We start from the raw sequence: 9,956 nt of genomic DNA, 5'->3' as shown, positions 1-9,956 counted from the left end.
TACTCTTTTTATAAAAATACGGAGAAAAGAAAGCACAGAAACCATATGTAAGCAACAATAAAGATACACAATGAGCAAAATCGAATCCCATAGCACCGGATGAAGAAAAACTTGTCCATATTGAGTGAATCTTTATAGCTTGAGCCTGTCAAAGTAATAACCTCACCTCTCCATAGGAATCCTTGGCATCAATACTTAAATTGTTGATGTATTTGTTGAGATCTGTACCCATAATAATTTTTTTACATTTCATTTATTCATTGATTTATTTCAGCTAATTTCTAAAGTCTTGGATTTATTTTATTTTGTCTATGAATTTTATTTTTCGCTTAGATTTGAACTTATTAATTGAAATGGAATACTACATTCAAATATTGCAACAGAAAATGTATCTATTGCAAAGACGACACATCTGTTGAAAAATATCAAACAGATTTAGACATGTGTTGCAACAGGTAGGTAATTTGTTGGAATTTATCAAACAGGTCTTCCAACTTTTGCAACAGATAGACTTAGATAGAAACATCAACATAATGCAACAACCTATTGCAATAGATAAAATATATGTCAGAAAAGGTGAAATAACTGTTACAACGGATGGAGAATCATTGCATTATAAAAATTCAACTTTTATTGGACATAAAAAATTACCACTACATGTAAAAAAGTGAAAGTGAATTGAAATAAAAAAGGCAGAACCCATCGACAATGTTCAATTCAAACACCTAAAATAAAATAGGCATAAAGTAGACAGTGTTCATTTTAAACACGTAAAATAAAATAGGCATCAAATATGTCAGTTTGGCACTTTTTGCTGACTTGCCGTCATTTGGCCCCCAACGGTCATTTTTTCTCCATTGTCTTATATATTTATTTTCTTCCTAAGATTTAACCCTAAATTATCAAATCTTCTTCTTCGTCACCATCTTTTTTCATCTATCCAAATTCTTCAAATTATTTGCATTTGGTCTTTCTTTTCTTCATCCTTTTTTTATTTTTTCCAACTGAGCTTGACAAAGTCGAGCGCATCTTCAACTATTTTTTGTGATAAAGATTTTTGATATTGTAAGTGCAGTCATGAAGCTCTGTTAAAGACTTCTTGAACTTAACAAAATTCAAGTCGTAGGTACTTGTAAGATTTCAAAGGTAATTTTTTTTATTTAATTAGTTGATTAATTATTGACTTGTAATTATTTTGTAATTGTGCTTTTGTTTTTATAGAAATTGGGTGGATGCGGTTACTTTGATTGGTATGAAGAACGACACCCTTCACAAGCAAATCGTGTAATCTGGGGTTTGTTGAACAAAGTCAAGACTTCTAAAGAGAAACAAAATCGAGCAAGAAGATACTACATTATTGCCGTTATTGCTACTGGTTTGACGTTGTTGGGCACATGGATATTCAAACCTAATTGCTGAAATTTTTATGGTGGTGTATTTGCTACTGGTTTGGTGTTGTCGAACACATGAATATTCAAGAATAATTGTTGGAAAATATCAAATAGATTTAGGCATATGTTGTAAAATTTAGGTCATCTGTTGGAAATTATCAAATAGGTCTTCCCACTATTGCAACAGATTAGACTTAGATTAGATAGAAATAACATCGGCATAATACAACAGATGACCAATCTATTGCAACAGATAAACTATCTGCCAGAGCAGATAGAATATATTTTACAACTGATTGACAATCTATTGCATTATAAAAAAACTCAACTTTCATTAGAAAAAAATTATTGCCACTACATGTACATGTAATTTAAAGTATAGTGAAGGTTAACTTGAAATTAAAAATTGATATTTCACATGCTCTTCTATATACATAGGCTCCAAGCGTCTAGTAAGTACCCCATAAGCCCAAAACTCTTGCAGGCTTGCCACAGCGTTATCGTATAGAAAGGTCATTGGCTCGGTCATTTCTGTGTCGATCAGCAAACATTCGATGTGTGCAAGAGCGTGCGAGCCGCATGCATAACCGGTATTATTTTTTGGAAGGGTCATGCTCTTGTTTCAACCTTCAAAATCCCATGGTTTATTCATCAACACTTCCTTTGGCAACAGCTCCATCAGTGGCTGCACGAGGAAAAAAAGATCGACCTCGTCGATGGCAGGTTTGTTGCAGTCATAAACTTTGATCTTTTCCTCCTCGAGTAGTATCTCAACAGCCCAATAATGTATGTCGTTCATGCTAAAGACTGCAAGAATCCTCTTTGCCTCGATCCAGCGCTTGCCGTTTGGATTTGGCCTCTCCCCTCAATATATTTTATCATTTCTTCTTCATCCAAATCCAACGTAGAAACTAAGAAATCAAGTCCCATGCCACAGGCTGACGCATCAGTATTGAGTTGATCGTACTTATCCTTGATCTTCTTGCAGAACTCGAGTTCCATTATCCTATCAGCAGTGTCATAAACTTTCGGGTACGTTAATTGCCTTTTTCTCATGAGGTAGAGAATTTTGTCAACATGTTGTGATGTAAGAAGTCAATTTTTAAATAGGTTAGTAATTGTAAAGATGCAATGGATGGTCCATCTATTGCATAGGGTTCTCTAAATCAATAATCCAACGCAACTTATGCAACATATGGATAATAAGTTGCAACAGAACCACTACCAGTTTCACCAAAATACCCAACTATTGTAACAGATTTCACATCTGTTACATAGCTTCTTCTTCATTTGGTAGATTAGAAGGCTAGGTTAGGAAAAGTAAACTTGCCTTATCCTCATACTGCATACGCATATCAGTCATAGTCTAGAAGTCTAGGGGGGAAGGAGGCTTGGGGTAGTCTGGTGCGCCTGGTTTGGCATTCTTGGCCTGTCACAGATCCCTCTTCTCCTTGGTACCAAGTTTCGCTTATATGTCCACCTTCTTGAATGACCCCTGAACTTCAACAGCTTTTGGAGAGGGAGGAGTTGTAATTTTTTTTTATTTTCGATCGGAGAATACGTCGCTAATTGCTCTTTTCTTTATCCTAAACAACACTGTAGGAGTGTATGGCTCCCTCACCTTTTTGGATGGTATGAAATCCTTCTTGGATTTGAATTCCTCGATAGCTTTAGATATAGCCTCTACTTTTTCAAAGAGTTTATCTTGGCTGTCCTTGAACTCTTCACATTCACAACGAGAACACGATGGTGAAGAAGGGTGAGAGGGACCTGTGTAAGGGTGAAAAGGGGTGTTTTCAAACATATTTATTTTTTCTTGAGCATCAATATGCTCATCATCACGAGTGGTAGCAGCATCAGCATGCCTGCCACCAACACTAACATCTTCACCAGAAGAAGCATTCGGATCTTCCTTAGTAGGTTGGTCATGAAGAGCCTCAACATTAAGCTAACCTTGCCCAGCTGCTCTTCTTATGGCTGCTGATCTATCCAATTCCTTTTCTATTAACTCCACCGTTAGGTCTGCTACAGTATCAACATGACCTAGAGTAATATAAGAAGTTCTCCTCAGTAGGCACGATCTATGGATGCACAACCTATGAAAAAAGACAGATACATTTAAATCATATAATATAATAATTTTCATAGTTGGGTTACATTTTAACCCAGTCAACTTCTGCAACAGATTAATAATATGTTGCATCAGATTACTCATCTATTACATAGTTTGTAGTATATGGTTAAAATCTATTTGAGTCGGGTTCAGAGAACCAGAGCAACATATGGATAATCTGATACAAAATATCAATTATCTGTCGTAATAGATTACCAATCTATTGCAGCAGTTGCATAAAATGGGTAATCTGTTGGGTTACATATTATGCAATAGATGATCTGTAGCAACAGATTAACAATATGTTATATCAGATTACATCTATATTGCATAATTTATAGTAGATGGTTAATCTGTTAGGAGTCGTGTTCAGAGAACCAAAGCAACAGATGGGCAATCTGATGCAAGATATCAATCGTCTGTCGCAATAGATTATCCATCTATTGCATCGGTTGGCACAGGAAGAGTAATCTGTCACAACAGGTATCCCATCTGGTGCATCAGATATAACATCTGTTGCACCAGATATAACATCTGTTCAATATCTTTTATTGAGTAAAATTATTTTACTTGAAGAAGACGTACTGCATCATCCAGAGGGTTAAAGAGATCAGCCTCCTTAATTTTGGTATTGCTCTTTGCAGCCAACCACCTAAACATCCTTGAATGAGAAACCTCATCTGGGTAATCCATTACCCACTTTCGGAGGAGAGGAATGACTTCAAATGCTCAAGCCTAAAAATGTAAATAGGAAGCAAGCAAAAAAAGTTATAATAACTATATTCAATATAAATTAATGGATGAGTAAAAATAGTGATTAATTTTACCATGAAAGCCCAAGAAAATCCTTATAATGTGGTCGTCCCTGAGGATAACTTTGTCAGTAAATATTGGACAGCCAAGTAAAAGCTGTCATATCCCAAGGGATAGTTGTTAAATTTATCAAAATCCTCAGAACGCGCTAACAAATCATCTTCTATGACCTTGTTGGCGTCTCTTGCCAATATAACCGAATGGACAAACCAAACTAAGCATAATTGCTCCCTGTACTGCTTTGGTATAGTTTTATCCATGAGATTTGTCAACAAATCTGATGCTTTATAGCCACATCGAGCAATGTCCAACAATCCATCTATTTTTTTCTTGTATTTTATTGCGTTGGATCTTGCAATGTCAAACAATCCATCTAGGTGGTTGTTCTGGACAGTGGCATCTCAAGACCGCCACTATGACAAACAGCCAAAACAAACCGATATGTCACAGTAGTTGATCCAGATTTCATTCATCTTTTTGCCCCCTCCTTCGAATCTTTATCATCCCCACGTAATTGATCCTGTGCTTCAGAAGACCATATACCATCCTCATATGAAAACGGGTAGGGGAGTCCTCAGCCAGCTCAAGAAAGCGTCCAAAACAGCTCTTCTAAAAAGTCTGTCTATGTTTTCGTTCTTCATAATTTTCCTAAAATAATTAAATTTTTTGCCCATCTGATATTTAAGTATAATTTCACCAGTTAGTTCTACTTTTGGATCATTTATCGGCATCGCAACTTGAAACCTGTCAATACTAAAAGTTTTAATAGGGTCAAGCTGGGATGTCGATATTAATTCATGCTCGATTGGTGATCCATTATCATTATGTTGATGATTATCCTCTTTCTCTTTCTCACTCTCTAATTTCTCCTCTTTCTCACTTTTATTTTCTTCATCACCATCTACAGACCCTTGTCCACCTCCCTTAATGTTGTTTTCATAGCTCTCCTCAGCTTCACTTTGTTTAGAAAGATTCTTCGAATCCCTCTGTACTGTAGCCTTTTTTTTAGGTGGTCAGATGTTGATCCACTTTCACTTTCTTTTCTTTTGGGAGACATGTTTTACCTACAAACAATAGAAAAATAAAAATTATATTACAATTGATGTATGCATATATTTTAAAAAATACATTACAAATACCACCAATACCGACACACCAACAGCCATCACCACAAACACCACCAACTAATGCCACAAACACCACGAATACCGACACCACCGACAGCCACCTCAAACACCACCAACCAATGCCACCACAAACACCACCAACCAATGCCACCAACAGTCACCACCAGTGCCACTATGACGACGACCACCACCACCACCAACACCAATACCATCCAAAAATACCACGACAGTCAACGAAATACTGCAATAGAAACTAAAGTTTTCTTGAGTTTTTCCAATGATTTTACCATCAAAACTCAAAATTGTAAACCCATTCACGAAGATAATACAACTAAAAGTTTTATTTTTCATCATTAACTTAAAAGCCCTTATTTTTTAGAAAAAAATAACACATATATAACTCTTCTCAAACTCTGTTACCTACGAAGATAGAGAAAACGACTGATAAAAGCAAGAATGAAGTAAAAAATAACACCTATGTGGTCGAAAATGAGAAAAAAATTGATCTGTTATGAAGGGTTGAGCAATTTGTTGAGTAGTTGTTGTCTGTACTGTATTGTTGAGTGAGAAAGAAAAAAGAGCGAGAACTCGAGATTTGAAATGATGAAATAAAACGTTTTATATGGGTTGATTTGTATTTTGAAAAAGAATGACAAGTTTTGAAAATGTTAATTTGGTCCGAATTGATCTTAATTATTTTTTAAAATTATAAAAGATATGCGTAATTTTTAACCCTCTCATCATGCAATTGCCAAAAGACTCAATTGAAGTTCTAGTTGACCTATGACAACAGTTCACCCCTGGTCCTAGATTAATCAATTAAGGTATTAGTTTGACATATAAAATCAATTGAAATTGTATAAAAATAAATGTTCAACATTTTGCAACAGATTACACATCTGTTGTAAATTATCAAACAGATTAGGTCATTTATTGCAACAAATTAAGTATTTGTTGTAAATTATCAAACAGATTAAGTTATCTGTTGTAAGTGACCCTATGAGAACTCACCCCTGGTCCTAGACTAATCAATTAAGGTATTAGTTGAACATATGAGGTAGTAAGAATTGGTTTAGCTCAGAGTGATCAATTGATGACTCTGGTCGGGAGAAACGCAATATCGTTTCATCATGCAATTGCTAAAAAGCTAAATTAAAATTGTAGTTGACCCTATGAGAACTCACCCCTGGTCCTAGACTAATCAATTAAGGTATTAGTCTAACATATAAAGTAATAAGAATCGATTCAGATCAGACTGGTCGATCGATAACTCTGGTCGGGATGAACGCAATACTGTATCATCATGTAATTGCCAAAAAGCTCAATTAAAATTGTAATTGACCTTATGAGAACTCACCCCTAGGATTAGATTAACCAATCAAGGTATTAGTTGAACATATAAGGTAATAAGAATTGGTTCAACTCAAAGTGATCAATCGACGACTCTTATCGGGAGGAACGCAATACCATCTCATCATGCGATTGCCAAGAGACTCAATTGAAGTTGTAGTTGACCCTATGACAACTCACCCCTGGTCCTAGATTAGTCAATTAAGGTATTAGTCTTACATATGAAATCAATTGAAATTGTATAAAAGCAAATGTCCAACATGTTGCAACAGATTACGCATCTGTTGTAAATTATCAAACAGATTAAGTCATATATCGCAACAGATTACCCATTTATTGTAAATTTCAAATAGGCGTTGCCATCTGTTGTAGTTGACTCTATGAGAACTCACCACTAGTCCTACTAGATTAATCAATTAAGGTATTAGTTGAACATATAAGGTAGTAAGAATCTGTACAGCTCAGAGTGATCAATCGATGACTCTGGTCGGGAAGAACGTAATATCGTTTTATTATGCAATTGCCAAAAGGCTCAATTGAAGTTGTAGTTGACCCTATGAGAACTCACCCCTATTCCTAGATTAATCAATTAATGTATTAGTTGAACATATGAAATCAATTAAAATTGTATAGAAATAAATGTTCAACATGTTGCAACAGATTATGATCTGTTGTAAATTATCAAACAGATTAAGCCATTTGTTGAAATAGATTACATATCTATTGTAAATTATTAAACATGTGCTGCCATCTGTTGTGATAAATGATTGAGCTTTGGAAATTTTCAAATAGAAATTGTCATCTGTTGCACTTAGATGTTTTAAGATCTTTATTTAAAGCAATTTAGATATTTTCTGTCCGAGATTAAAAATTTAAAATACTAAGGTGATAAAAAATATAACTTGGATAATTCAAAAATCTCCTGAGTGAGTAGTCTTATCTGGTCTTTTCAATGTCACCATCTCGTCGTGCCCCTTAAAAGTTATTAATGAATATTTAAAACCCATATTTAGAATACTCTCTCCTTCAACTAGTAAGACTCAACTCATCTATCACTCTTTTTTATTCTCAATTCTCTTTCATTTCTTTTTTCCTCTCTTTTCTCTCTTCTTTCGAATGAGGATCCTTTTTGATCTCAACCGATCAATATTTTTTCTCGACTGAATTGGATGTTCTGAAAGCAATGTCTAAAACATCAATACTTGAAGAATCTGAATCAAAACTAGCAGTCTGACAAGCCTCTACTACTAATACTAAAGAGACACTTGGATAGACCCCAGCTAACTCAAACTGTCTAAAAAGAAATACTGAATCATAAAAGCTACTAAGCTGCAAAATCTGTATGAATAGGTCCCCGAACTATGAGGACTCACCAACTGTTGGATATATATACAGATCTCGAACTACTCACGTTACTGATATGGAGCACCTGAACCAACATTATGAGATAATGTAGCATATAAACATATATATGGATCAGTACTTTGAGGATGTACTGAGTATATGGGGGTGAATGCATAAGTAAAACATCATCTTATCATCAAAATTTTATAAAATAATGCATGCTAAATGTAAATGACTTACATAAGCTAGAATATCTGTAATACTGAAATATGTAGCAATATGAAGCAAAACATACTTTATAAATCTTGTGAGTCATAACATTTAGTTCTAAAACCGTACTTGTATTCTCTCTTTAAATCATGCTATTTAAGTGTAGAAAGGACTCACTCTTAAATCTAAAATCTATTATTAATATCTTTCTGTAATGCATAATCTGAATAAAGTTGTGAGCCTCTACACTTAGTTTTCTAAAAGCTTTTCTGTTACTCTTTTCTAAAATCTACAGTATGAAGGGAAACACTTTTAAAGACTGTTCTGAAAAGGGAAATACTTTATCTTTTATTTGGAGGGAGGTTCTCTTAACCGACATAAACCATGCAAGCTACATGGAGTCCAACATCTCGTCCTCCTAAGGAAGAAACCTCACATTGGGGAGAGGTGTCATACTCTTGCCAGAGAGTATAACCTTAGCTTAAGTGATCACTATCTCAGCCCACTATGGGAAATTTAATCTCAATTCTATAGTGGTACATAGGTCTGGGGTATAAGACCTTGGAATCATACCCAACTTGGTGCTAAATACTACTCCCTTTAATCTGCTATGCTCATTTTGTTCGAAATTCACTTTAAAACTTATCATAAGGGTTTATCTGAAACCAATTATGCATTTATCTGAGTAAGTCTGTAAATAAACTGATTTTGAATTTTGTAATCTGTAATAAATCTATAAAGTGGATTCCAAAACTTATCTGAAAGTCAAAAGATCAAATCTTTACTGAAAATCTATAAATAATCTACTCATAAGATGCTTAAGGCATCATCTTTCTTAAAATAATAATATTCAATCTTGGGGTAATAACCCATGCATTAAACTCATGTCAAAACATCATAATAATCATGTTTGATAATGAAAACAATGATAATTTATCTCAAAATCTGTAATTTACTGAAATAAGCATGAAAATATGCAAATAGACATGAAATTCATCTTTAAAATATCTCAAAAACTCATAGCTTTGCAATTAGCAATAATGGGTATGAACCCTAATTCAAAACTCATGTATAAACATTCAAAATCATATGAATTTATAATAAAAGCTTGGTTTTGGGCACAAGGATGGAAGAAGATCCTTGTTCATAAACCCCACATACCTTGGTAGATGATTAGATGAAGAAACTTGAATTATTGATTCCTATTTGAGTTCTTAATTATCTTCTCTTGGAATCCTCAATTTAGAGCTTTCTTGGAGAATCTATGGAGGATTTTGATTTTTTGAAGAAGAAGCTTTGGCTCTCTAGGGTTTTGTTTTGAGAAAAAATGGATGAATTTGGGCATAAAGTTCCTTGAATATGATTAATTCTTTGTTTAAGACGGATTGGGGCCTTAGGAATTGACCAAAGTGCCCTTTTTAATAATTAAACGGAACTGAAAAACAACATTTTTCTGAACTGGGTGGCCACCGCGATGTGTCACAATCATGGTGGCTCACTGGAAATAGACAAATGGGAACTGGGCATTCTCCGCGATGCGCCACCATTGCGGTGTCCCTTTGGAATGCCATTTTGGCTACTGGCGCGACGCGGTAAGATTATGTTGGG

This window comes from Capsicum annuum, chromosome 6 (genome assembly GCF_002878395.1).
Source record: "Capsicum annuum cultivar UCD-10X-F1 chromosome 6, UCD10Xv1.1, whole genome shotgun sequence".
NCBI lineage: Eukaryota > Viridiplantae > Streptophyta > Magnoliopsida > Solanales > Solanaceae > Capsicum > Capsicum annuum.
This window is presented reverse-complemented; position numbering follows the sequence as displayed.